The sequence below is a fragment of the Lithobates pipiens genome, unplaced genomic scaffold (genome assembly GCF_037356315.1).
Source record: "Lithobates pipiens isolate NorthernLeopardFrog02 unplaced genomic scaffold, aLitPip1_a1.2 Scaffold_25, whole genome shotgun sequence".
Classification (NCBI taxonomy): Eukaryota; Metazoa; Chordata; class Amphibia; order Anura; family Ranidae; genus Lithobates; species Lithobates pipiens.
The window spans coordinates 109,902,275-109,929,457 of record NW_027507787.1 but is presented as its reverse complement, the minus strand read 5'-3'; the positions used below and the strand labels follow the sequence as shown (position 1 = coordinate 109,929,457).

Here is a 27,183-nt window from a genome sequence, read left to right as displayed (position 1 = left end):
TCAGATGAGATTGGGAAGATTCATGGTGATGTGGCAATAGGGGATCTTGCTGGCCACTTTCAACCCTCTTGACAAACACAAAGATGGTCACCTCGGCAAACAAGCAGAAATATTAAATAGGTCGTTGATGTTAACAACATATTAAAAAAATGCCTGCGGCATCTGGTATTCCCAGGCGGTCCCCCATCCAGTTACTAACCAAGCCGGACCATGCTTAGCATCCGAGATCAGATGAGTTCGGGCGCATTCAGGTTGATGTTGCCATAGGCAATCTTAATGTCCACTCTCAGTCCTCTTGACAAACAGCAAGATGTTCACCTCAGCAAACAAGCAGAAAAATAGAACAGGTCGTTGACGCCAACAACATATAAAAAAAAGCCAACGGCACCTGGTATTCCCAGGCGGTGTCCCATCCAGGTACCAGACGAGATCGGCGCATTCTGGGTGATGTGGCCTTAGGCAATCTTGCTGGCCACTCTCAACCCTCTTGACAAACACCAAGATGGTCACCTCAGCAAACAAGCAGAAAAATAAAACAGGTCGTTGATGCCAACAATATATTAAAAAATAGCCTACACAACCTGGTATTCCCAGGCGGTCTCCCATCCAGGTACTAACCAGGCCTGATCCTGCTTGGCATCCGAGATCGGGCGCATTCTGGGTGATGTGGCCGTAGGTGATCTCTCTGGCCACTCTTCAACCCTCTTGACAAACGCCAAGATGGTCACCTCGGCAAACAAGCAGAAAAATAAAACAAGTCGACGACGCCAACAACATATTAAAAAAAAGCCTATGGCACCTGGTATTCCCAGGCAGTCTCCCATCCAGGTACAAACCAGGCTCGACCCTGCTTAGCGTCCAAGCATCAGATGAGATTGGGCGCATTCTGAGTGATGTGGCCATAGGCTTTCTTGTTGGCGACTCTCAACCCTCTTGACAAAAGCCAAGATGGTCACCTCAGCAAACAAGCAGAAAAATAAAACAGGTCTTGACGCCAACAACATATTAAAAAAATGCCTACAGCACCTGGTATTACCATTCAGTTGCTAACCAGGCCGACCATGCTTAGCATCCGAGATCAGGCGCATTCAGAGTGAATGAGAATGAGAATCTTGCTGGCAACCCTCTTGACAAACGCCAAGATGGTCACCTCGGCAAACAAGCAGAAAAATAAAACCGGTCGTCGAAAAAAAGCCTACGGTACCTGGTATTCTTAGACGGTCTCCCATCCAGGTACTAACCACGCCCCGACCCTGCTTAGCATCCGAGATCAGACAAAATTAGGTGCATTCAGGGTGATGTAGCCATAGACTGTCTACCCGGCCACTTTAAACCCCTTTTGTCAAACGCCAAGATGGTCACCTTGGCAAACAAGCAGAAAAATAAAACAGGTCGTCAACTCCAACAACATATTAAAAAATAGCCTACGGCACCTGGTATTCATAGGCGCTCTCCCATTCAGGTACTAACCAGGCCCGACATTGCTTAGCATTCGAGAGCGAGCGCATTCTGGGTGATGTGGCCATAGGCGATCTTGCTGGCCCCTCTCAACCCTCTTGACAAACACAAAGACGGTCACCCCAGCAAACAAGCAGAAAAATAAAATTGGTTGTTTATGTTTACAGCATATTAAAAAAAAGCCTACGGCACCTGGTATTCCCAGGCGGTCTCCCATCTAGGTACTAACTAAGCCTGACCCTGCTGATCAGACGAGATCGGGCGCATTCAGGGTAATGTTGCCGTAGGCAATCTTGCTTTCCACTCTCAACCCTCTTGACAAACGCCAAGATGTACACCTCAGCAAACAAGCAGAAAAATAGAAGAGGTCGTTGACGCCAACATATTAAAAAAAAGCCTACGGCACCTGGTATTCCCAGGCGGTCTCCCATCCAGGTATGAACCAGGCCCAATCCTGCTTAGTATCCAAGATCAAATGAGACTGGGTGCATTCAGGGTGATATGGCTGTAGGCCATCTTGTTCGCCACTCTCAACCCTCTTGACAAACGCCAGAATGGTCACCTTGGCAAACAAGCAGAAAAATAAAACAGGTCGTCGACGCCAACAACATATTAAAAAAAAGCCTACGGCACCTGGTATTCCCAGGCGGTCTCCCATCCAGGCCCAACCCTGCTTAAAAATTTATTTATTTTTTGGGGATTTTTTTTGTATTTTTTTTTTACTAAATGGGAGGGGAGGTGTGGCGCCCGGGCGCCCCCTATGGACGGGCCTACACTGCTCCTGGGAATACCCAGTGCCACGGGCTTCTTTTTGTTTTTTTTGGCGTTGACTTGTTTTTTTTCCCTGGTTTCCCAAGGTGACCATCTTGGTGCTTGTCAAGAGGGTTGAGGGTGCCCAAAGAGATTGCCTATGGCCACGACACCCTGAAATCAACCAATCTCGTTTGATCACAGAGGCTAAGCAGGGTTGGGCCTGGTTAGAACCTGGGTGGGAGACCCCCGGGAATACCAAGTGCCGCAAGTTTCTTTTTTTTTTGCCATCGACTTGTTTTTTTTCACTTGTTTCCCAAGGTGACCATCATAGCGTTTGACAAGAGGGCTGAGGCTGCCCAAAGAGATTGCCTATGGGCACATGACCCTGAAAGCACCTGGTCTCAAAGGCTAAGCAGTGTTGGGCCTGGTTAGTACCTGGGTGGGAGACTGCCTGGGAATACCCGGTGTCACAGGCTTCTTTTTTTTGGCGTTTACTTGTTTTTACCCTTGTTTCCCAAGGTGACCATCTTGGCATTTTGAGAGGGGTTCAAGAGGGTTGAGCGTGCGCAAAGAAGTTGCCTATGGCCACATCACCCTGAAAGCAACAAATCTCATCTTATCTCGGTATCTAAGCAGCATCAGGCCTGAATCATACCTGGATGGGAGACCGCCTGGGAATATCAGGTGCCGTAAACGTTTTTTGTTTTGTTTTTTGGTGTTGACTTGTTTCCCAAGGTGACAATCTTGGTGTTTGTCAAGAGAGTTGAGGGTGCCAAAAGCAATTGCCTTCGGGCACGTCACCCTGAAAGCACCCCATCTTGTCTGATCTTGGAGGTTATGCAGGGTCGGTCCTGGTTAGTACCTGGATGGGAGACCGCCTGGGAATACCAGGTGCTGTAGGTTTATTTTGTTTATTTTTTTGCCATTGACTTGTTTTTTTTCCCTTGTTTCCCAAGGTGACAATCTTGGCATTTGTCAAGAGGGTTGAGGGTGCCCAAAGAGATTGTCTATGGCCACATCACCCTGAAAGCGCACCATCTCATCTGATCTCGGAGACTAATGCCCCGTACACACGAGAGGACTTAAGTCCGAAGGAGTTTCCGACGGAGTTCCGCCGGAGTTCCGCCGGAGTTCCGACAGAGTTCCGACGCAACGGACTTGCCTACACACGATCCCACTAAAGTCCGCCCGTCTGGTCCGCGGTGACGTACACCAGGTCCGACGAGACTATAAAACGGAAGTTCAATACCAAGTGCGCCACCCTTTGGGCTCCTTCTGCTAATTTCGTGTTTATCTCGTGTTAGTAGAAGTTTGGTGAGAGATGATTCGCGGTTTTCAGACTCGTATTTTCCAGAACGTTTTTCACTGCTTTTCAGTTTGTGCTTGTGAGGTTTGTATCTGTTTTTTAGTGCGTGTAGTCAGTTCATGTCTGTATTTTGCAGTGCGATCTAACTGCGCTCGCTGACTTTCAGCTCGCTCTTCACAGGCCTTGCTGTTCTTCAGTGACGTCTGTTAAGTTCGCTCTGACAATCCGACCGTTTTGAAGCCATGTTGCGTGTACGTACTCGTCGTCGAGTTCGTGCTTTGCTTGCGCTTGGTGTTGTAGTTCATTCTGCAACCCAAGAACAGAACATGGACGGGGTGTTGAGGAGTTCATGGACGAAGAATTGGTTGCTCCAGCGTGACCAGTTCTCGCACATGCCTTTGCTTCGTGAGATCCGGGAGAATAATCCTGATGATTTCAGGAATTATCTCCGGATGACGGACCCCGTTTTTCACCGTCTGCTGGCTTTGCTGACCCCTTATATCAGCAGGCAGGTTACCTGCATGCGGCAAGCCATCACTCCGGAGCAGAGGCTCGTCGCCACGTTGCGCTACTTGGCGACAGGGAGAAGCCTTCAGGACCTGAAGTTCTCGACAGGCATCTCCCCCCAGGCTCTGGGGATCATTATCCCAGAGACCTGTTCTGCCATTATACAGGTCCTGCAGGAGGACTATATTAAGGTAAGATTTAGCATTTAACATCACATTTTATTGTCTTTAATGTTTGCTAATGCCTTGTATTTCTTTCCTCAATCTCTAATTACCATGATTGCAATATGCTGTGAATGTCCCCTTTGTCCTCATGCATGCTGCAATCTTTTAATGCTCCTTTTTTGTTTTTCATGCATATTTGCCTTCATTAAACCTCACCAACATGCTATGGTAAGCCCATATCCACCTAGTCTAGTCACTTAAAATGTCTTTTGTCAGCTCCATTCTATTGCTTTATCCTAAACCCAAACATTTTAAAGATTATTCCAAATGGTCTGTGTCCCCTTAACTGAATCCCCCCCCCCCTTAATAGTATCCCAAATGGTCTGTGTGTCCTTTAACTGGATCCCCCCCCCCCCCCACACTTAATATAATTCCAACGAGTTTGTGTGTCCTTAAATTAATGTTGAATTATATATTGTATTTTTAACACACTTCAACCCTGGAATGATTTTCCCCCCTTCCTGACCTTCATCACTTTTTTGGGTGATTTGGCAGTGCGTTGTTTGAATTGACAATTGTGCGTCCTTGTAACATGGCTCCTCCTAGTAAATTATCTTCATTTTATTAGCACAAAGAGATTTTGTATTTGGTTGTCTTTGATCACCTCTGCTTTTTTATTTTTGGTGATTAACCACCAACAAACCCAAAATGCATTTTTCCAAATATGCATTTTTTTCTCACTTTTCGCTCTAAAGAAAGATAGGCACAAAAATATATCACCATGATTTTTTTGGACATCATTTGATGCTGATACGTATTCTTTTAGTAAACAAAAATGTGTTAAAATGAATCACAATTTAAGCGTTTCTTGATTGTTTTGGGCAAAAGTTCTCTCGTTTCGTAAATATGGTCTATTTTGCTGGCATTTGTAAAATCTTGCCATTTTTGAAAATAGTAATGGCGTTGCTAACCGTTTTTGTTTTTTTGTTTGTTTTCTGGTGACTGCCACATTATGGCGGACACATTGGCCAATTTCCATACATTTTTGTGACCATTGTCATTAATACAGTGATCAATGCTGTAAAAAATTGTCTTGATTACTGTAAAAATGTCACATGCAGTGAAGGTGTTTTATTAAGCACAAGGGGGCCAAGGAATGGTTTAAAGTGTGTTCTGGGTGAGTGTTTTTCTTAACTGTCTGGGGGATGGGCTAGCAGTGACATGACCCTGATCACTGCTCCCAATGACAGGGAGCAGACGATCGGTGTCATGTGACTAGGCAGAAGCGTGAAATAAAGTTTGTGTTGTAATGTACAATGTTTAATGTGCAAAAGTACTTATTTTGTTTTTTTCTGCTTTGCCTCCCCAGTTTCCTTCATCGCCACAGGAATGGCAGACTGTGGCATCCCATTTTGCCACCCGTTGGGACTTTCCAAACTGCGGTGGTGCGATAGATGGGAAGCACGTCCACATTGTGCCACCACCCCATTCGGGGTCATACTTTTATAATTACAAGGGGTTTCACAGTATTGTGTTAATGGCGGTGGTGTCGGCACAGTATGAATTCCTGTATGTGGACGTGGGGAAGAATGGCCGGATGTCGGATGGAGGAGTCTTCGCTCAGACGGAGTTCTACCGCCGTCTACAGACAGGTGGCCTGGGATTGCCACCTGATTCGGAGAATGTGGAGGAACTACCCTTCGTGTTCATCACTGATGAGGCTTTTGCTCTGGACGACCACATCATGAGGCCATTCCCCCAAAGAGCCCTCACCCCGGAGAGGAGGGTTTTCAACTACCGGCTGGCCAGAGCGAGAAGAGTTGTGGAAAATGCATTTGGAATAATGGCCAGCCGGTTCCGTGTTTTACTGACTGCTATAAACCTAGCGGAATACAAACTTAACTATGTCGTACTTACGTGCTGCATTTTGCACAATTTTTTACATAAATACTCAACTACTTATTTATCCACCATAATGCCGGAGGCTGGAGTTGGTCCAGAATCACTGACAGGCCTGGATACTGGCCGTACTGGCTTGGCCCCCCAAAGTGCACGTGAAGTTCGCCAAAGATATGTGACTTATTTTAACGGTAGGGGGGACATTGCAATGCCACACAATATTTAATTTTTAAAAAGAGGAAAATAATAAAAGAACCTCAAATCTGAAATGTGTTTTCTTGCTTGCTTTTGGTTTGTGCTGTCTCCTATGTTATCCTAGTGCACTTGTAGTGCCAAGTGTATTTTCATTAAATTCAATAAGGCCCATTGTCACTGGATACACAAAATCCCTTTTCCCAAACTGGTATTAAGCATTGAAAGAATACGCCACACATTCTTGATTATTCAAAATTTTAATTTGGCCACATTCACATGTGCCATTGAATATTTAGTGATGTAATTTTATTTTGGGGTTTATTTAACTTTCTTTGCCAAACATTTTTTAGTTTGCTTTTTTTTCCCATTTTTAAAAACATTTTTTTTTTTTTTTTGGTTTTTATTTTTCTATAAAAAATATGAAAAATGTATAACAACAATCAGCCACAATCGTAAAAATTTGGGAAGTAACAATCTTTGAACTAAAACAAGGGAAATGAAGAACATGATCGATATTATGGAGAAACGGATTATATTCTCCACAAAATATCGATCATGTTCTTCATTTCCAGCTGCATATTGTCAATCTGAGTCTTCATGAGATCCAGGCTAGTTCGCATGTCATCTAGTTCCCCATTCCAGCCCATTATCTGGCCAATCAGCCTTTGTGTGCTGTCACTGGAAAATGGGGCCCTTTCCACAAACAGAACATCACCTACAATAGATGGGAAAAATTGGGTCAAAAATTATGCAGTCATACATGGATTTCAACAAGCTGGGGTGTCAGACACTCACCTGGTGGGGTGCCCATCTCCCCTACTTCCTCCACCTCTCCTTCCTCAACCTCTCCTTCCTCGACATCCTCGGGGGGGGCACTGGTGCTTGGAAATGTGTCGCTTTCCACAACCAGAACATCACCTAAAATAGATGTAAAAACATGTGTTTGGAAATATGCAGGTATACATCGATTACCTGAAGCTGTGGTGTCAGACACTCACCTGGTGGGGTGCCCATCTCCTCTCCTTCTTCCACCTCTCCTTCCTCCACATGCACATCCACGGGGGGGATGGGGCTAACCTCACATTCCTGCTGGCAAGGGTGGCGGTCCCTGGGATCCTGCTTTGTGAGGCTTTTCTCCCCTATGAGAAATTAACAAACAAAAAGGTATACTTTTAGCACACAGATATTTAAGGCCAGAACTAGGAAGATGAAACCTTGATTAGAAGTGTTGTACAATTGTCGGTTTATGAAGAGATGCAAAATGTGAAGACATGATAAATCAATTCACTTTGCCAAAAAATCAAATAATTTGCTTTTTGTGCCAAGGTTCACACATGCCCAACCCCCCCCCCCCCAAAGTATACCAGGGAACCCCGTGTGGCGTGTGGTTTACCCTAATAAATGTTCTCTGGTGTCCCACACCTTTGCTCATGAGTGCAGATGTGTTTTTACCCAGCTGCCAAGTGTCCTCTCCTTCAATTACACTGAATGTTCTTTTCTAGTCATTGTATTTTGAAACACATCTAAACCACAATGTCCTAATCATTTGTTGTGTCCTAAAAATTACACAGCCAAAAAATGCTGTTTAAACCCTGTATCATAAACGAGGTTTGCCACGAACAATTTACGAGGGTTTGTTAAAACGATACGATTCTTTTACTGTATACAACATGAAAGCAGCAATTTTTTACATTGTACAAAGGTAAAGCATATGGATCTGTATGCAATAATCATAAAATAGGAACACACGACAAGTACTTACTTTTTTTCAGAACTTTCTTGATCCTTCTGTATTGATCCGGCTCCCTCAATTTAAGGTCGGACCACCGTTTCCTCAATTGGTCTTTTGACCGTCGTACCCCAAAACGATTATGCAGGGTCTTAACTACTTTGGCCATGATTCTGGCCTTGCGCAAGTTCGGATGGGTGTATGGTCCATGCTTGCCATCATAATCCTTACTTCGCAAGATTGCCACCATCTCCACCATCTCTTGAAATGCCATATTTGAGGCCTTAAATCTCCTCTTTCCGGATCGGGACGTTTGTGGCTCCGGGGATTCGTGACTACTGGAGTCGTTAAGATCAAGCACCTGTTGTGTTTCCGCCATGTTTCTCCTACTGCGCACCGTAGAGAAAAGGGGGCGGGAAATATTCTTGGAAAAGAACGTCATGGGCGGGCAACGCAGGCGTAGTTCTACGCGTACGCACTGGATCTTACGCCAAAATGCACATGTCGTACGTACGTTATAAGTGCGCAGAAAGGGGCGGGAAAACAAGAACTTGACTAAAAGAACGTCAGGGGCGGGCAACGCAGGCGTAGTTCTACGCGTACGCACTGTATATAACGACAAAAATCACATGTCGTACGTACGTTAAGTGCGCAGAAAGGGCGGGAAAACAAGAACTTGACTAAAAGAACGTCAGGGGCGGGCAACGCAGGCGTAGTTCTACGCGTACGCACTGGATCTTACGCCAAAATGCACATGTCGTACGTACGTTATAAGTGCGCAGAAAGGGGCGGGAAAACAAGAACTTGACTAAAAGAACGTCAGGGGCGGGCAACGCAGGCGTAGTTCTACGCGTACGCACTGTATATAACGACAAAAATCACATGTCGTACGTACGTTAAGTGCGCAGAAAGGGCGGGAAAACAAGAACTTGACTAAAAGAACGTCAGGGGCGGGCAACGCAGGCGTAGTTCTACGCGTACGCACTGTATATAACGACAAAAATCACATGTCGTATGTTCGTTTGCGAAAATAGGAACGGAAGTTGGGAGCAAGCAAAACGAATGTAAGTTTAAACCATTTCCCCAAATAAGTGGCAGATCCTGGAGTCTATATTGGGCTAAGATTAGGAGAGTCTGAGCTAACATTATGGTTTTTGGCTTGTGTATTGTCTTTCAGAAAAATGAATCAAAAATTCAAGGATCCGGAATTTGTAAGTCTGTTTATCGACAAATATAAAGAGATGTCAAATCTGTGGCATACCAAGCACAAGGATTATTTTAATAAACCAGTAAGGAGGGCAACACTGGAGAGATTTTTGACATTTGTGCAGACTTGGATCCCAGAGGCAGACGTGGACTTTGTGGAGAAGAAAATTCAAATATTGCAAAATATGTACCGAAAGGAAAAGAGGAAAATCGAAAATTCCAAAACAACAGGAGCAGCACCAGGTGATGTGTATGTACCCAGGCTGTGGTACTTTGAAAAGCTACGGTTCCTGGACGACCGGTGTAAACCCAGGGAGTCGCTTTCCACTCTTCCCTCCACCCTTCCCTCCACCCTTCCCTGCAGCATTCCCTCCACCTCAGCAGAGGCTGATGAGCCTTCCATCCTGGAAGAAGCGGATGCACCCAGCTGGAGCCAGGTATTTTTTTAGCAAAAATAGTGATATTCTTAATATTAATGATGTTAACTAGATGTTATTAGAATTTGTACGCTATTATTGATGTTAAAAAATAGTTAAAATTTGGACATATCAATTTACAGTAGTGGCCACAAATGTTTGTCACCAGCAGAAACAAGAAATAGTGGTGTCATAATGATACTCTTTTATATGTATTAACAGAATTTTGAAGTCAGGAGCTGAAAAATGTTTAGGATTGATGAACAAAAAACTAAAACAATGTCCCTTTTTTATACACAGGATGATCTCAGCCAGGAGGAAGGTGGGGAAAGTGGCAGGCAGGAGGAGGCTGGGCCCACTCTCAGCCAGGAGGAGTCCATGCCCTCTGTCAGCCAGGAGGTGGCCGGGCCTAGTAGAAGCCTGACAACATCACAAGTGCCTCCCCTCCGTCTTCCATCAAAAAGGGCAAAAAAAAATACGCTAGCACAGGAGGAATCCCTGCGCCTAATTAGAGAGGCTACTAATGTCTTAAACAGCCCCCCTGACGCAGAAGAGGCCTATGGCTGCTACATCGCCAGCCGTCTCCACCAATTAGAGATGGGCCAACGTGTGAAAGGCTAATTTTCTTGGCGTTACAGAAGGGGCTGAGTGGAGAATTATCTGCCAACAGCAATATTGTGGAGCAAGTTCCTCCTGTTCCTCCTCCTCCTCCTCCTCCTCCTCCTCCTCCTCCTCCTCCTGCCACGAGCACACCACCGGAGACACAGCCTCCCAGGAAGGCTACAGGGAAGTCTGCAGGGAAGGGTGCAGTGAAGGGTGGAGCGAAGAGAAGAAGGTGATGACCTGGCTTCACTCTGGTCCCACCAAAAAGACGCAGCCTGTTGTACCACAGCCTGGGGACATATATACCATCTGATGCTGCTCTTGATGTCTGGGATTCTGGGACCATATTGGATTTCGTAATATTTGAATTTTCTTTTCCACAGAGTTTCACATTTGCCCTGGGGCCAAAAGGCTACACAAATGTCACAAAAGTTTCTCCAGTGTTGCCTTCATTTTTTTGTTTGTTGAACCAGAATAAATGGATATTTTTGTTTGAAAATATAATTGCCTATGTGTTTTTTGGTCAAATACCTTTCTATAAAAGACAATGTGAAATTAACAAGGGACACTAACCTCCTTGAGGTTATAAACAAAATAAAAATGTTATTGTGGTAACTTGTCACCAGAATAAAAATAAAAAGGTTATTGTGGTAATGAAAAAAAAAAAAAAAAGTTTTTGGTGTTAACTTGACGGAACAATTAAATATGGAGATCACAATAAAAAAAAATGGTAAAGAATTCTACCAAAAATATGTAGGCAAAAAATTAGTCAACAACATTTTTTCTTTTTTTGGAGTAGTTTTTTCATCAATATTTTTTTTTGAATTCTTGAACATTTTTTTTCTTGTGATCTCCATATTTAATTATTCGGTCAAGTTAACAACTTTTTTTTTTTTTTTTTTTAATTGACAGAATAATTAAATATGGAGATCACAAGAAAAACATGGTAAAGAATTCTACCAAAAATAGGGAGGAAAAAAATTACTCAAAAAAAAAAAATATATATATTGAGATGGGGCTTTAAAATAAAAACAAGATCATTCATGAGATGAGGAGAAATAAAACAGAAATGTGTTTGGTGAGAACTCTGTGAGTGAATATGAGCAGCAAAGCAACTTCGTTCTTCTAGCATTATAAATAAAGACTTCGTTCTTCTAGCATTATAAAGAAGATGCGCTATACATTTAAACGATCACAGAATTTGCAGCATGACGAATGTGCTACTTCCAATACGAACTGGAGTTTTACAAGACCGAGCACTTCCGTCTCGTACTTGCTTCAGAGCATGCGTCGTTTTAGGACTGTCGGAACAGCATACAGACGAGCGGACTTCTACATCAGAACTGGGTCCGGCGGAGTTCCGTCGGAAAAATTTGAAGCATGCTTCATTTCTAAAGTCCGTCAGACTTTTGCGAAGCTAAAGTCCGTTGCAGCCCACACACGATCGGATAGTCTGACGGACTCGGTCTGACGGACTTTGGATGTTGAAAAGTCCGCTCGTGTGTACGGGGCTTAAGTAGTGGCGGGCCTGGTTAGTACTTGGATGGCTGACCACCTGGGAATACCAGGTGCCATAGGCTTCTTTTTTTCTTGGCGTTGGCTTGTTTTTTTCCCTTGTTTCTCAAGGTGACCATCTTGTCGTTTGTAAAAGAGGGTTGAGGATGCCCAAGAGATTGCTTACAGGCCATATCACCATGAAAGCGCCCAATCTCATCTGATCTCGGAGGCTAAGCAGGGTCGGGCCTAGTGACCATCTTTGCGTTTGTCAAGAGGGATGAGGGTGCCCAAAGAGATTGCCTATGAGTAGGGTCAGACCTGGTAAGTACCTGGATGGGAGACCGCCTGGGAATGCAAGGTGCTGTAGGTTTCCTTTTCTTTTTTTTTTTTTGGGGCGTTGACTTATTTTTTCCCTTGTTTCCCCAAGGTGAATCTTGGTGTTTGTCCTTTGTCAAGGTGGTTGAGGATGTCCAAAAAGATTGGCTATGGCCACATCACCTTGAAAGATCCCCATCTTGTCTCACCTCGGGGGCTAAGCAGGGGCTGAGCCTGGTTAATAACTGGATGGCAGACCACCTGGGAATACCAGGCCCCTGGGCTTCTTTTTTTTTGCATTTACTTGTTTTTTTCCCTGGTTTCCCAAGGTGACTATCTTGGCGTTTGTCAAGATGGTTCAGGGTGTCCAAAGAAATTGCCTATGACCACATCACCCTGAAAGCGACCAATCTCGTCTAATCTCAGAGGCTAAGCAGGGTCAGGCCTGGATGGTACCTGGATGGGAGACTGCCTGGGAATACCAGGTGGCATAGGTTTCTTTTTTTCTTTTTTTTGGCGTTGACTTATTTTCCCTTGTTTACCAAGGTGACCATCTTGGCGTTTTTCAAGAGTGTTCGGGGTGCCCAAAGCGATTGCCTAAGGCCACATCTCCCTGAAAGCAACCAATCTTGTCTGATCTCGGAGGCTTTGCAGGGTCGTGCCTGGTTAGAACCTGGGTGGGAGACCCCCTGGGAATACCTAGTGCCGTAGGTTTCTTTTTCTTTTTTTTTTGGCGTTGACTTGTTTTTTGTCCTTTGTTTCCCAAGGTGAAAATCTTGGTGTTTGTCAAGAGGGTTGAGGGTGCCAAAAGAGATTTCCTACGGCCACATCACCCTGAAAGTGCTCGATCTTGTCTGATCTCCGAGGCTGAGCAGCGTCTGACCTGGTTAGTAACAAATGGGAGACCTCCTGGGCAGTGGCGGCTGGTGAAGTTTTAGGATGGGGGGGCGCAAGACCACACCCCCTCAGATTTGCCCCCCCCACTTATCACAAGCCACACCCCTTATTGAATCAACATCATATACCAGGCTGCACATTATACACTGGGCTCTACTAAAGCAGATGAATCATGGCTATCTTGTGCATAACCACATCAGGCACCTTTTCTACAACCTGTAAATCGCACATATTTGCATTCTGCAACCTGTAAATCACACATATCTGCCTTCTGCAACCTGTAAATCACACATATCTGCATTCTGTAAATCGCACATAACTGCATTCTGCAATCTGTAAATTGCACATATCTGCATTCTGTAAATCGCACATAACTGCATTCTGCAACCTGTAAATTGCACATATCTGCATTCTGCAACCTATAAATTGCCCATATCTGCATTCTGCAACATGTAGATCGCACATATCTGCATTCTGTAAATCGCATTCTGTAAATCGCACATATCTGCATTCTGTAAATCACACATCTGCATTCTGTAAATTGCACATATCTACAACCTGTAAATTGCACATATCTACAACATGCAAATTGCACATATCTACAACCTGTAAATAGCACATATCTGCATTCTGTAAATCACATTCTGTAAATCGCACATATCTGCATTCTGTAAATCGTACATATCTGCAGCCTGTAAATAGGACATATCTACAACCTGTAAATCACACATATCTGCATTCTGCAACCTGTAAATCACACATATCTACCTTCTGCAACCTGTAAATCACACATATCTTTATTCTGTAAATCGCACATAACTGAATTCTGCAACCTGTAAATTGCAAATATCTGCATTCTATAAATCACACATAACTGCGTTCTGCAACCTGTAAATTTCCCATATCTGCATTCTGTAACCTATAAATTGCCCATATCTGCATTCTGCAACATGTAAATCGCACATATCTGCATTCTGTAAATCGCATTCTGTAAATCGCACATATCTGCATTCTGTAAATCACACATCTGCATTCTGTAAATCGCACATATCTGCATGCTGTAAATCGCACATCTGCATTCTTTAAATCGCATTCTGTAAATCGCACATATCTGCATTCTGTAAATCGCACATATCTGCAACCTGTAAATAGCACATATCTACAACCTGTAAATCGCACATATCTGCATTCTGCAACCTGTAAATTGCCCATATCTGCATTCTGCAACATGTAAATCGCACATATCTACATTCTGTAACTCGCATTCTGTAAATCGCACATATCTGCATTCTGTAAATCACATATCTGCATTCTGTAAATTGCACATATCTACAACCTGTAAATTGCACATATCTACAACATGCAAATCGCACATATCTACAACCTGTAAATTGCACATATCTACAACCTGTAAATAGCACATATCTACAACCTGTAAATCGCATTCTGTAAATCGCACATATCTACAACCTGCAAATCGCATATATCTACAACCTGTAAATTGCACATATCTACAACATGCAAATCGCACATATCTACAACCTGTAAATCGCACATATCTACAACCTGTACATTGCACATATCTACAACCTGTTAATCTTGTTTGGGGGGATTATGCTGCCGACCACCGATAATAACCCTTTTTTTAAATCTTGTTGGGGGGGTATGCTGCCAAACATCGAGAATAAGCAGCATACCCCCCCCCCAACAAGATTTTAAAAAAAGGGCTATTATCGGTGGTCTGCAGCATTAACCCCCATACCTGCCCCCCAAACAAGATTTAAAAAAAGGGTTAATATCGGTGGTCGGCAGTTTTTATCCCCCACCGCCCCCCCGCTAAACAAGATTTTAAAAATAAGGGTTATTATCGGTGGTTGGCAGCATACCCCCAGACAAGATTTTTTTTAAAGCTTTTTGGGGGGAGGGTGTATGCTGCCGGCCACCGATAATAACACTTTTTCTTTAAATCTTTTTTAGTAGGGGGGGTGAAGGGGGTTGGGGTATGCTGCCGAGTGCGACCACCATAGTAACCCTGTGGATGTGGAGGGGGTACCGGCGGCGGCGCTGAATAAATAATAACGAATTTGTAAGCTGCCATGCGGCAGCCCCTTACCTGATCCTCTCAGGCGGGCAGAACAGAGAAGTGCTGTGCCAACGTCACTTTCTTGAGTGACGTCGGAAGCACCACCCACCGCTCACTCAAAGTGCAAGTCTTTTTTTTTGGGGTGTTGACTTGTTATTTTCCCTTGTTTACCAATGTTAACATCTTGGCATTTTTCAAGAGGGTTGCGAGTGCCCAAAGCGATTTAATACGGCCACATCTCCCTGAAAGCAACCAATCTCATCTGATCTCGGAGGCTTAGCAGGGTCGGGCCTGATTAGAGCCTGGATGGGAGACCCCCTGGGAATACCAGGTGCCGTAGGCTTTTTTTAATATGTTGTTGGCGTCGACGACCTGTTTTATTTTTCTGCTTGTTTGCCAAGGTGACAATCTTGACATTTGTCAAGAGGGTTGAGAGTGGCCAGCAAGATCACCTACAGCCACGTCACCCTGAATGTGCCCGATCTTGTCTGATATCGGATGCTAAGCAGGGTTGGAACTGGTTAGTACATGGATGGGAGACCACCTGGGAATACCAGGTGCCGTAGGCTTTTTTTTAATATGTTGTTGGCGTCTACGACCTGTTTTAATTTTCTGCTTGTTTGCCGAGGTGACCATCTTGTTTTTTTTCAAGAGGCTTGAGCGTGACCAGTAATGTGGTGATGTGGCAATCTTGCTGACCACTCTCAACCCTCTTGACAAACGCTAAGATGGTCACCTCGGCAAACAAGCAGAAAAATAAAACAGGTCGTCGACGCCAACAACATATTAAAAAAAAGCTTACGGCACATGGTATTCCCTGGCGGTCTCCCATCCAGGTACTAACCAGGCCCGACTCTGCTTAGCATCCAAGATCAGATGAGATCGGGCGCATTCAGGGTGATGTGGGCGTAGGCAAACTTTCTAGCCCCTCTAAACCCTCTTGACAAATGCCAAGATGGTCACAGTTATCTGGGGACTGCTTACCTATGGCTTTCTTGCGGAACCAGGCTCGTCCATCTGACAGGATTCTATATATACATGTGCCCAGAGATCAAGCTCATCTACGAAATAATACCGCCCAGCTGAATTCTGGACGGCTGTTTTTTCTTTTCTTTTCTTTTTTCTTTTTTGGTTATAGTTATGGTTCTAAAAGTTACTATGATGCATCTGTTAATTGTTTTTTGATTCACATGTTTCAACCGACTGACTTAAGGTGACATTGGCCCTTTCTCGGTACGCGCAAACCAACATCCCTCCACATCATTCACTCTAACATGCAGACACACAAACTATTTAAGGAAAAGGTCATCGGTTTCCACACGCTCTGGGATAAGCATCCCACTCCCTCACAAGCCTTAGAACACTCTTTATTTCCCATCCCATACTGTTTCCTGATTCTAAGGCTATAAGAGCCACATCCTCACCTATATATGGAAAAATGTTGTTTGGGCTGAGGGTGGGACGGACAGAATCGACATATATGGTAGTTAACGAATATCTATCTTCTCAATAGACCGGTCACCTCCCACACAGTGGTCGTAACCACACTTTCATTAACACGATTACATAGTATACCACTGACTTTCATCGGTATAACCCACGCGATATCTCCCTCCTATCAAGGGGTGAGAGACACCACCGATACACGAGACACTCCCCTTATCCCACCTCGTTCCCCCATCCCCCTACCTGTGACTTTTTACTAGAACCCCCTCCAATAGGCTCTTGAGAGCCTTTTAGCATTACCTCCAAAACCACAATTCTACTCCTGAGTCAGAGTCCCCTATTTGACACCTATCCTACCTAAGTAAATCTAGCTACTTGTATCAGCCATGCCACTCAAGCGTAATAGTGCCGCCAAGCTGGCCACCAGTCTAACTGCCAAAATGATATCACTGAATGTCAAAGGCTAAAATACCCCGGAAAAACGCTCCCAAACCCTCCTTGAGATGCATAAACACAAATCCGATATCGTATTCCTTCAAGAAACTCACTTCCGCTCTAATGCCATTCCTAAACTGTTTAGTCGCCATTTCCCTATAGTATACCATGCTACGAACCCATTAGCCAAAACAAAGGGTGTGGCCATTCTGATACACAAAAATTGTCCATTCCAGTACACCTACATGCAATCCGATAAAGAAGGCAGGTTCCTCTTTCTAAAAGGCTCCTACGCGGGCCGTACCATTACCCTTGCAAACATATACACCCCAAACACTAGGCAGGTGCCTTTTTTTATTCACACGCTCAACCAACTGTCCACCTTCCAGGAAAGTACAATAATTTTCGGGGGAGATTTTAATGTCCCCTTAAATCCCTCCCAAGTTACATCGAACGGCTCTTCATCCCTCCCACACAAAGCCCATTCGAGTGCTGTCCTACTTCTAGTATGGTCTAGCAGGGATTAACTTTAGCATGATGGAGAGACGTAGTACTCTGATCATGTCTGGTTAGTGTTTGAGATTAACCACTATATTACAATATCGTTATTATATCATGTTGTCGTTCCGCAAAGTAAGTTGCAGGTCTGTATTCTATAATCTCAGATGCTAAGCAGGGTCAGGCCTGGTTAGTACCTGGATGGGAGACCGATATTTCAGCATGATCGCCGAAAGATCCTGATATATCTGGATCGAATGGCCTCCAAATGTCAGGTTCGGATCGCTCCTAATTTTTTTAAGAACCTCTTCTTTGAGGGTATAGTCGTTAACATAACAGATGACATCCTGTGGGGGATCAGAATCTTTGCCCTTAGGCCTAAGGGCTCTATGTATCCGCTCCATAGCTATAGGTGTACCGGAGGGTCGGACTAGCAGCTGGTTGAATAGGGATGTGACCGCTGGGAGGATTTGCTTGGGCTCGATCGACTCCGGGAGGCCTCTAATCCTCAGATTGTGTCTTCGTCCCCTATTGTCGATATCTTCGACATGGCGCTGGAGGTCTCTGAGCTGCCAGGTATGTGTGTCGACTTTGCCTTGAGCCATCTGCAATTCATGCTGTTGTTGCGCCGCCATTAGCTCCATGGAGTTTACTCTCCCTTTGATTGCTTGTATCTCTTGTGCTCTTTATATCGGCCGCGACAGTCCTCAGGTCGTGGATATTTAGTTGTGTTGGTGATGGGGAGATGGACTGTCTGCCATGGTGTGCTGTAGATCAGTCGGCGTCAGGGTAATCCCGATGTGGTTAGTGGTGGGAGAACGGGCCACCATGTCGGCCTCCTGGTTCCTGAAGAGATCCGGTATTGTCTGGGTATTACGGGATCCCAGGTCCCTTGGTGAGCGGGATCTAGATGCAGAGGGTCCTAGTGAGGAGGTCCCCATGATGTGACAGTGTTTTTCAGGTAAAATCCTCGGTGACCTATCTTTTTTAGGCTGAGGTAAGACGGAGCAAAAAGCTTAAGCAGCCATCCTCTCTCTAGGCAAGCCACGCCCTCCCGCTTTTTTTTAAATATGTTGTTGACGTCGACGACCTGTTTTATTTTTCTGCTTGTTTGCCAAGGTGACCATCTTGGCGTTTGTCAAGAGGGTTGAGAGTGGCCAGCAAGATTGCCTACGGCCACATCACCCTGAATGCACCCGATCTTGTCTGATCTTGAATGATAAGCAGGGTCAGGCCTGGTTAGTACCTCGATTGGAGACCACCTGGGAATGCCAGGTGCCGTAGGCTTTTTTTTTAATATGTTGTTGGCGTTGACGACCTGTTTTATTTTTCTGCTTGTTTGCCGAGGTGACCATCTTGGTGTTTGTCAAGAGGGTTGAGAGCAGACAGCACGATCACCGATTGCCACATCACCCTGAATGCGCCTGATCTTGGATGCTAAGCAGGATCAGGCCTGATTAGTACCTGGATGGGAGACCGCCTGGGAATACCAGGTGCCGTAGGTTTTTTTTTGTATGTTGTTGGCGTCGACGACCTGTTCTGTTTTTCTGCTTGTTTGCAGAGGTGACCATCTTGGCGTTTGTCAAGAGGGTTGAGAGTGGCCAGCAAGATTGCCTACAGCCACATCACCCTAAATGCACCCGATCTCGTCTGATCTTGGATGCTAAGCAGGGTCGTACCTGGATGGGACACCGCCTGGGAACACCAGGTGCCGTAGGCTTTTTTTTTTATATGCTTTTGGCGTCGACGACCTGTTTTATTTTCCTGCTTGTTTGCCGAGGTGACCATCTTGGCATTTTTCAAGAGGGTTGTGAGTGGCCAGCAAGATCACCTACGGCCACATCACCCTGAATTCGCCCGATCTCGTCTGATCTTGAATGCTAAGCAGAGTTGTGCTTGGTTAGTAACGGGATGGGAGACCGACTGGCAATACCAAGTGCCATAGGCTTTTTTTAATATGTTGTTGGCATCGACGACCTGTTATATTTTTCTGCTTGTTTGCCGAGGTGACCATCTTGGCATTTGTCAAGAGGGTTGAGAGTGGTCAGCAAGAATGCTTACGGTCCCATCACCCTGAATGCCCCCAATCTCATCTGATCTCAGATGCTAAGCAGGGTCAGACCTGGATAGTACCTGGATGGGAGACCGCCTGGGAATACCAGGTGCCGTAGGCTTTTTTTTATATGTTGTTGGCGTCGACGACCTGTTTTATTTTTCTGCTTGTTTACTGAGGTGAATATGTTGGCGTTTGTCAAGAGGGTTGAGAAAGGACAGCACGATCACCTACTACCACATCACCCTGAATGCGCCTGATCTTGGATGCTAAGCAGGTTCGGGCCTGGTTAGTACCTGGATGGGAGACCGCCTAGGAATACCAGGTGCTGTAGGTTTTTTTTTAGTATGTTGTTGGCGTCGACGATCCTGTTCTGTTTTTCTGCTTGTTTGCAGAGGTGACCATCTTGGCGTTTGTCAAGAGGGTTGAGAGTGGCCAGCAAGATTTCCTACGGCCACATCACCCTGAATGCGCCCGATCTCGTCTGATCTTGGATGCTAAGCAGGGTCGGGCCTGGTTAGTACCTGGATGGTAGACCGCCTGGGAACACCAGGTGCCATAGGCTTTTTTTTATATGCTTTTGGCGTCGACGACCTGTTTTATTTTCCTGTTTATTTGCCGAGGTGATCATCTTGGCGTTTTTCAAGAGGGTTGTGAGTGGCCAGCAAGATCGCCTACTGTACATCACCCTGAATGCGCCCGATCTCGTCTGATCTCGGATGCTAAGCAGGGTCGGGCTTGGTTAGTACCTGGATGGGATTCCGCCTAGGAATACCAGGTGCCGTAGGCTTTTTTTTATATGTTGTTGGCGTCGACGACCTGTTTTAGTTTTTCTGCTTGTTTGCTGAGGTGAATATGTTGGCGTTTGTCAAGGGGGTTGAGAGTGGCCAGCAAGATTACCTATGGCCACATCACCCTGAATGTGCCTGATCTCGTCTGATCTTCGATGATAAGCAGGGTCGACATCCTGTTTTATTTTTCTGCTTGTTTGCCGAGGTGACCATCTTGGCGTTTGTCAAGAGGGTTGAGAGTGACCAGCAAGATCACCTATAGCCACATCACTCTGAATGTGCGAAATCTTGTCTGATTTCAGATGCTAAGCAGGGTCTGGCCTGGATAGTACCTGGAATGCCAGGTGCCGTAGGCTTTTTTTAAATATGTTGTTGGCATCGACGACCTGGTCTATTTTTCTGCTTGTTTGCCGAGGTTACCATCTTGGCGTTTGTCAAGGGGGTTGAGAGTGGCCAGCAAGATCACCTATAGCCACATCACTCTGAATGTGCGAAATCTTGTCTGATTTCAGATGCTAAGCAGGGTCAGGCCTGTTTAGTACCTGGATGGGAGACCGCCAGGGAATACTACGTGCCGTAGGCTTTTTTTTAATATGTTGTTGGCATCGACAACCTGCGACCACATCACTATAAATGTGCAAAATCTTGTCTAATTTCAGATGCTAAGCAGGGTCTGGCCTGGATAGTACCTGGATAGGACACCACCTGGGAATACCAGGTGCCGTAGGCTTTTTTTTAATATGTTGGTGGCGTAGACGACCTGTTTCTTTTTTGCTTGTTTGCCGAGGTAACCATCTTGGCATTTGTCAAGAGGGTTGAGAGTGGCCAGCAAGATCCCCTATGGCAACATCACCCTGAATGTGCCTGATACCATCTGATCTCGGATGCTAAGCAGGGTCGGGCCTCGTTGGTACCTGGATGGGAGACCGCCTGGGAATACCAGGTGCCGTAGGCTTTTTTTTATATGTTGTTGCCGTCGACGGCCTGTTTTAATTTTCTGATTGTTTGCCGAGGTGACCATCTTGGCGTTTGTCAAGAGAGTTGAGAGTGGCCAGCAAGATCGCCTACTGTACATCACCCTGAATGCGCCCGATCTCGTCTGATCTCGGATGCTAAGCAGGGTCGGGCTTGGTTAGTACCTGGATGGGATTCCGCCTAGGAATACCAGGTGCCGTAGGCTTTTTTTTTATATGTTGTTGGCGTCGACGACCTGTTTTAGTTTTTCTGCTTGTTTGCTGAGGTGAATATGTTGGCATTTGTCAAGGGGGTTGAGAGTGGCCAGCAAGATCACCTATGGCCACATCACCCTGAATGTGCCCGATCTCGTCTGATCTTCGATGATAAGCAGGGTCGACATCCTGTTTTATTTTTCTGCTTGTTTGCCGAGGTGACCATCTTGGCGTTTGTCAAGAGGGTTGAGAGTGACCAGCAAGAGCGCCTACGGTCAGATCACCCTGAATGCACTCGATCTTGTCTGATCTTGAATGCTAAGCAGGGTCAGGCCTGGTTAGCACCTGGATGGGAGACCACCTGGGAATGCCAGGTGCCGTAGGCTTTTTTTAAATATGTTGTTGGCATCGACGGCCTGGTCTATTTTTCTGCTTGTTTGCCGAGGTTACCATCTTGGCGTTTGTCAAGGGGGTTGAGAGTGGCCAGCAAGATTGCCTATAGCCACATCACTCTGAATGTGCGAAATCTTGTCTGATTTCAGATGCTAAGCAGGGTCAGGCCTGTTTAGTACCTGGATGGGAGACCGCCAGGGAATACTACGTGCCGTAGGCTTTTTTTTAATATGTTGTTGGCATCGACAACCTGCGACCACATCACTATAAATGTGCAAAATCTTGTCTGATTTCAGATGCTAAGCAGGGTCTGGCCTGGATAGTACCTGGATAGGACACCACCTGGGAATACCAGGTGCCGTAGGCTTTTTTTTAATATGTTGGTGGCGTAGACGACCTGTTTCTTTTTTGCTTGTTTGCCGAGGTAACCATCTTGGCATTTGTCAAGAGGGTTGAGAGTGGCCAGCAAGATCCCCTACGGCAACATCACCCTGAATGTGCCTGATACCATCTGATCTCGGATGCTAAGCAGGGTCGGGCCTCGTTGGTACCTGGATGGGAGACCACCTGGTAATACCAGGTGCCGTAGGCTTTTTTTAATATGTTGTTGGCATCGACAACTTGTTTTATTTTTCTGCTTGTTTGCCGAGGTGACCATCTTGGCGTTTGTCAAGAGGGTTTGGAGTGACCAGCAAGATGGTCTACGGCTACATCACTCTGAATGCACCCGATCTCGTCTGATCTCAAATGCTAAGCAGGGTCAGGACTGGTTAGTGCCTGGATGGGAGACTGCCTGGGAATACCAGGTGCCGTAGGCTTTTTTTTAATACGTTGTTGGCATCGACGACCTGTTTATTTTTTCTGCTTGTTTGCTGAGGTGACCATCTTGGCGTTTGTCAAGAGGGTTGAGAGTGACCAGCAAGATCCCCTATGGCCACATCACCCTGAATGTTCCCAATCTCATCTGATCTGGGATACAAAGCAGGGTCGGGCCTCGTTAGTATCTGGATGGGAGTCCGCCTGGGAATACCAGTTGCCGTAGGCTTTTTTTTAATATGTTGTTGGCATCGACAACCTGTTTTATTTTTTTTCTTGTTTGCCTAGGTGACCATCTTGGCGTTTGTCAAGAGGGTTGAGAGTGGCCAGCAAGATCGCCTACAGTCACATCACCTTGTTTTACCCAAAGCTAAGGGAGGAATTGGTCTGCGCTATTATTGGGCAGTACACATGACCAGGGTAGTTGACTGGAAGATCCATACGCACTGCAAAGACTGGGTGGAACTGGAATGACTTGCTGTAGGTCACGACTTGTGAGCGCTTCCCTGGTGTAACAAACAGCCCAGTGGACCCCAGCTCCCTGCGCACCCTCTCGTTGGGGCACCTTGCAAGAATTTACCAGGGCCTGCAAGGCGCTAGCGCTTTTGCACACCGAGTGCCCGATCACCCCTATTAGGGGAAACCCTGACTTCCCTCCGGGGTTATCCGCCAGCTTTTTAGCTCGGGAATGGCCGTATACAGAGATGGTAGCGAAACAGTTCTTTCGGAGAGGCAAATTTTTGAGCCATCACGACCTGGCCACGCTATCCAACACAAAGTCATTCCCGCACTGGTCCTATATGCAGCTAAAGCACTTCTTAGATGATCCGGGGAGGAGACCGGGGTACCTGACAAAGCCCACTGTGTTTGAAGCCCTGTGTTCAAGCACGACTCCCCAGAACCATGTGATCTCAACTCTGTATGCATCCATGTTTGAGACACAGCATTCTGGTAGGCGCTCAGATCAGGCTTTCTGGGGGTCCGTGCTGGACCGGGAGGTAACGGATGGAGAGTGGGATCGCATACACTTATACATCCACAAAGGGTCCGTTAACGTAAGCACGCAAGAAAATGGATATAAACTAAAAATTAGATGGTACAAAACCCCGGACTTGCTCCATAGAATCTTTGCGACAGTTTCTGATCAATGTTGGCAATGTGGTCAGGAGCCCGGCCTCCTCCTCCATATATGGTGGGGATGCTCTTTAATTCAGCCTTACTGGAGAAAAGTACACGAGGTAACCACAAACATTTCGTCCCTAGCTTTGGAGTTCTCCCCTGCACAAAATCTACTGCATCTATCTTAAGTTACCCAAAATAAGTATTTTAAGTCCCTAGCGATGCATATGATCAATGCCGCAAGGCTCTGTATTCCGGTACATTGGAGATCTATGTCCTCCCCTCAATTAAAAGCTGGATTCACCACATTAACCGTATAGAGGCAATGGAGGAGCTGATTCACACGGCACATGACAGAATAGCCAGCTTCTCAGCAGTCTGGGAAGCGTGGCGGACTTTCAAATCATCTCAAAAAAAACCTTACTTTAATGCAGAATTAAGAGAAAATAGAACCCTGAAAGAGGGATTTTTCCTGACTGCCATTCCCCCAGTGGGTAGTGCCTATGGTACTGCCTATCTGGACATAGCTGATGCTCTGGAGTGAACAGTTACTTCCCCCTTGGCTGCTTCATTGAGATGGAGAGGGTAGCTGGTGGGCGACCCCACCCCCATCCCGTCCGAGGGCTTGTCCAAGCCTCTCCCCCTTACCCCCCAGCTCATTGTCTTCCCCCTCTAAGTCCCAGCTCTTCCTCTTCCCACCTCCACCCCCCGCCCTCTTTTTTTTCCCCCTCCTTCCCCTCCCTTTTCTCCTGTCCAACTCATATACTGCACCAACCGCATCCTATGGTCATCTAGGCATCCTTAATAGCGATTGCAGCGAGGTGGGTGGGGTTGGAGAGCCATGTCAGCAGGCATCACTCACCCTTGGGAGTCTTAGGGACAAACAACCAAATGTTATTGGGGCTCCCAGGCCCCTCGCTGTCTGATAGGAGTTGCTAGCAACCATACGCGCAATTGACATCATGGGTGCAACAGATCGGAGCGCAAATAGGGTGCGGTACTCACTTAGGCAAGCTGGAATGAAGGCGAGTACCCAGGTGATACAATATTTACAGTTACCTACTTGGAAACTTATTGTTTGGAATTTACTGTATATGATTACTACAACATTGGCTTGTTACTGAGAAAATGTAAGGTCATGTTGACCATTAAATGTGCCCTGAACGGATTGATGTTTTAACATTGTCTTGTATTTGCTTGCTGTTACTTTTAAAAATAATTAAAAAAAAATTTGTGGAAAAAAATAAAAAATAAAACAGGTCATCGACGTCAACAACACATTAAAAAATAGCCTACGGCACCTGGTATTCCCAGGCAGTCTCACATCCAGATACTAACCAGGCCCAACCCTGCTTAGCATCCGAGATCAGACGAAATCGGGCGAATTCAGGGTGATGTGGTCATAGGCGATCTTGCTAGCCACTCTCAACCCTCTTGACAAACGCCAAGATGGTCACCTTGGCAAACAAGCAGAAAAATAAAACAGGTCGTCGACGTCAACAACATATTAAAAAAAAGCCTACGGCACCCGGAATTCCCAGGCGGTCTCCCATCCAGGTGCTATCCAGGCCTGACCCTGCTTAGCATCCGATATCAGATGAGATCGGGCGAATTCAGGGTGATGTGGTCGTAGGCGATCTTGTTAGCCACTCTCAACCCTCTTGACAAATGCTAAGATGGTCACCTCAGCAAACAAGCAGAAAAACATAACAGGTCGTTGAGGCCAACAACATATTAAAAAAAAGCTAACGGCACCTGGTATTCCCAGGCGGTCTCCCATCCAGATACTAACCAGACCCAATACTGGTTAGCATCTGAGATCAGACGAAATCGGGAACATTCATGGTGATGTGGCTGTAGGGGCTCTTGGTGGCCACTCTCAACCCTCTTGACAAATGCCAAGATGGTCACCTTGGCAAACAAGCAGAAAAATAAAACAGGTCGTCGACGCCAACAACATATAAAAAAAAGCCTACGGCACCTGGTATTCCCAGGCAGTGTCCCATCCAGGTACTAACCAGGCCCGACCCTGCTTAGCATCCGAGATCAAACGAGATTGGGCGCATCCAGGGTGATGTGGCCGTAGGCAGTCTTGCTGGCCACTCTCAACCCTCTTGACAAACGCCAAGATCGTCACCTCTGCAAACAAGCAGAAAAACAAAACAGGTCTGTCGACGCCAACAACATATTAAAAAAAGTCTACGGCACCTGGTATTCCCAGGCAGTCTCCCAACCAGGGACTAAACAGACCTGACCCTGCTTAGCATCCAAGATCAGATGAGATCGGGTGCATTTGGGGTGATGTGGCCATAGGCGATCATACTGGCCACTCTCAACCCTCTTGACAAACGCCAAGATGGTCACCTCGGCAAACTCGCAGAAAAATCAAACAGGTCGTCGACGCCAACAACATATTAAAAAAATGCCTATGACACCTGGTATTCCCAGGTGGTCTCCCATCCAGGAACTAACCAGGCCCGAACCCTGCTTAGCATCCGAGATCGGACGAGGTTGGGCGCATTCAGGGTGATGTACTGTAGGCAATCTTGCTGGCCACTCTTAAACCTCTTGACAAACGCCAAGATGGTCACCTTGGCAAACAAGCAGAAAAATAAAACAGGTCGTCGACACCAACAACATATTAAAAAAAGAACATACGGCACCTGGTATTCCCAGGCGATCTCCCATCCTGGAACAAACCAGGCCCGACCCTGCTTATTATCCAAGATCATACAAGATCAGGTGCATTCAGGGTGATGTGGCCATAGGCGATCCTGCTAGCCACTCTCAACCCTCTTGAAAAACGGCAAGATGGTCACCTCGGCAAACAAGCTGAAAAATAAAATAGGTCGTCGATGCCAACAACATATTAGAAAAAAGCCTACGGTACCTGGTATTCCCAGGCAGTCTCCCATCCAGGTACTAACCAGGCCCGACCCTGCTTAGCATCCGAGATCAGATGAGATCAGGGTGATGTGGCCATAGGTGATCTTGCTGGCCACTCTCAACCCTCTTGACAAACGCCAAGATGCTCACCTCAGCAAACAACTTAAAAATAAAAAATGTCGTCAACGCCAAAAACATATTAAAAAAATCCTATGGCACCTGGTATTCCCAGGCGGTCTCCCATCCAGATACTAACCAGATCTGGCCCTGCTTAGCATCCGAAATCAGGCTCATTCAGGGTGATGTGGCCATAGACGATCTTGCTGGCCACTCTCAACCCTCTTGACAAACGCCAAGAGGGTCACCTCGGCAAACAAGCAGAAAAATAAAACAGGTCGTTGACGCCAACAACATAATAAAAAAAAGCCTACGCCACCTGGTATTCCCAGGCGGCCTACCATCCATGTACTAACCAGGCCCAACCCTGCTTAGCAACCGAGGTCAGACGAGATCGAGCCCATTCAGGGTGATATGGCCGTAGGCAATCTT

General features: G+C 45.9%; 24 pseudogenes; 14 read left to right on the top strand and 10 right to left on the bottom strand.

Annotated features, from left to right (window-relative positions):
- Positions 1 to 787: 787 nt before the first annotated feature.
- Positions 788 to 907, bottom strand: LOC143932244 (5S ribosomal RNA; annotated as a pseudogene).
- A 945-nt stretch (positions 908 to 1,852) lies between these two features.
- Positions 1,853 to 1,971, bottom strand: LOC143932252 (5S ribosomal RNA; annotated as a pseudogene).
- A 1,024-nt stretch (positions 1,972 to 2,995) lies between these two features.
- LOC143931615 (5S ribosomal RNA) lies at positions 2,996 to 3,114 on the top strand (annotated as a pseudogene).
- A 12,138-nt stretch (positions 3,115 to 15,252) lies between these two features.
- Positions 15,253 to 15,371, top strand: LOC143932041 (5S ribosomal RNA; annotated as a pseudogene).
- Positions 15,372 to 15,478: 107 nt separating this feature from the next.
- LOC143931726 (5S ribosomal RNA) lies at positions 15,479 to 15,597 on the top strand (annotated as a pseudogene).
- Positions 15,598 to 15,823: 226 nt separating this feature from the next.
- On the bottom strand, positions 15,824 to 15,942 carry LOC143932410 (5S ribosomal RNA; annotated as a pseudogene).
- A 2,633-nt stretch (positions 15,943 to 18,575) lies between these two features.
- LOC143932618 (5S ribosomal RNA) lies at positions 18,576 to 18,694 on the top strand (annotated as a pseudogene).
- Positions 18,695 to 19,236: 542 nt separating this feature from the next.
- Positions 19,237 to 19,355, top strand: LOC143931501 (5S ribosomal RNA; annotated as a pseudogene).
- A 107-nt stretch (positions 19,356 to 19,462) lies between these two features.
- LOC143932569 (5S ribosomal RNA) lies at positions 19,463 to 19,581 on the top strand (annotated as a pseudogene).
- A 325-nt stretch (positions 19,582 to 19,906) lies between these two features.
- LOC143932390 (5S ribosomal RNA) lies at positions 19,907 to 20,025 on the top strand (annotated as a pseudogene).
- Positions 20,026 to 20,132: 107 nt separating this feature from the next.
- On the top strand, positions 20,133 to 20,250 carry LOC143932598 (5S ribosomal RNA; annotated as a pseudogene).
- An 837-nt stretch (positions 20,251 to 21,087) lies between these two features.
- LOC143931084 (5S ribosomal RNA) lies at positions 21,088 to 21,206 on the top strand (annotated as a pseudogene).
- Positions 21,207 to 21,313: 107 nt separating this feature from the next.
- On the top strand, positions 21,314 to 21,431 carry LOC143932597 (5S ribosomal RNA; annotated as a pseudogene).
- Positions 21,432 to 21,687: 256 nt separating this feature from the next.
- Positions 21,688 to 21,806, top strand: LOC143932314 (5S ribosomal RNA; annotated as a pseudogene).
- A 480-nt stretch (positions 21,807 to 22,286) lies between these two features.
- On the top strand, positions 22,287 to 22,405 carry LOC143931555 (5S ribosomal RNA; annotated as a pseudogene).
- Positions 22,406 to 22,512: 107 nt separating this feature from the next.
- On the top strand, positions 22,513 to 22,631 carry LOC143931571 (5S ribosomal RNA; annotated as a pseudogene).
- Positions 22,632 to 22,739: 108 nt separating this feature from the next.
- LOC143932050 (5S ribosomal RNA) lies at positions 22,740 to 22,858 on the top strand (annotated as a pseudogene).
- Positions 22,859 to 25,037: 2,179 nt separating this feature from the next.
- LOC143932411 (5S ribosomal RNA) lies at positions 25,038 to 25,156 on the bottom strand (annotated as a pseudogene).
- Positions 25,157 to 25,264: 108 nt separating this feature from the next.
- LOC143932398 (5S ribosomal RNA) lies at positions 25,265 to 25,383 on the bottom strand (annotated as a pseudogene).
- Positions 25,384 to 25,717: 334 nt separating this feature from the next.
- On the bottom strand, positions 25,718 to 25,836 carry LOC143931887 (5S ribosomal RNA; annotated as a pseudogene).
- A 108-nt stretch (positions 25,837 to 25,944) lies between these two features.
- LOC143931867 (5S ribosomal RNA) lies at positions 25,945 to 26,063 on the bottom strand (annotated as a pseudogene).
- A 336-nt stretch (positions 26,064 to 26,399) lies between these two features.
- On the bottom strand, positions 26,400 to 26,518 carry LOC143932019 (5S ribosomal RNA; annotated as a pseudogene).
- Positions 26,519 to 26,626: 108 nt separating this feature from the next.
- On the bottom strand, positions 26,627 to 26,735 carry LOC143932158 (5S ribosomal RNA; annotated as a pseudogene).
- Positions 26,736 to 27,058: 323 nt separating this feature from the next.
- On the bottom strand, positions 27,059 to 27,177 carry LOC143932336 (5S ribosomal RNA; annotated as a pseudogene).
- Positions 27,178 to 27,183: the final 6 nt, after the last annotated feature.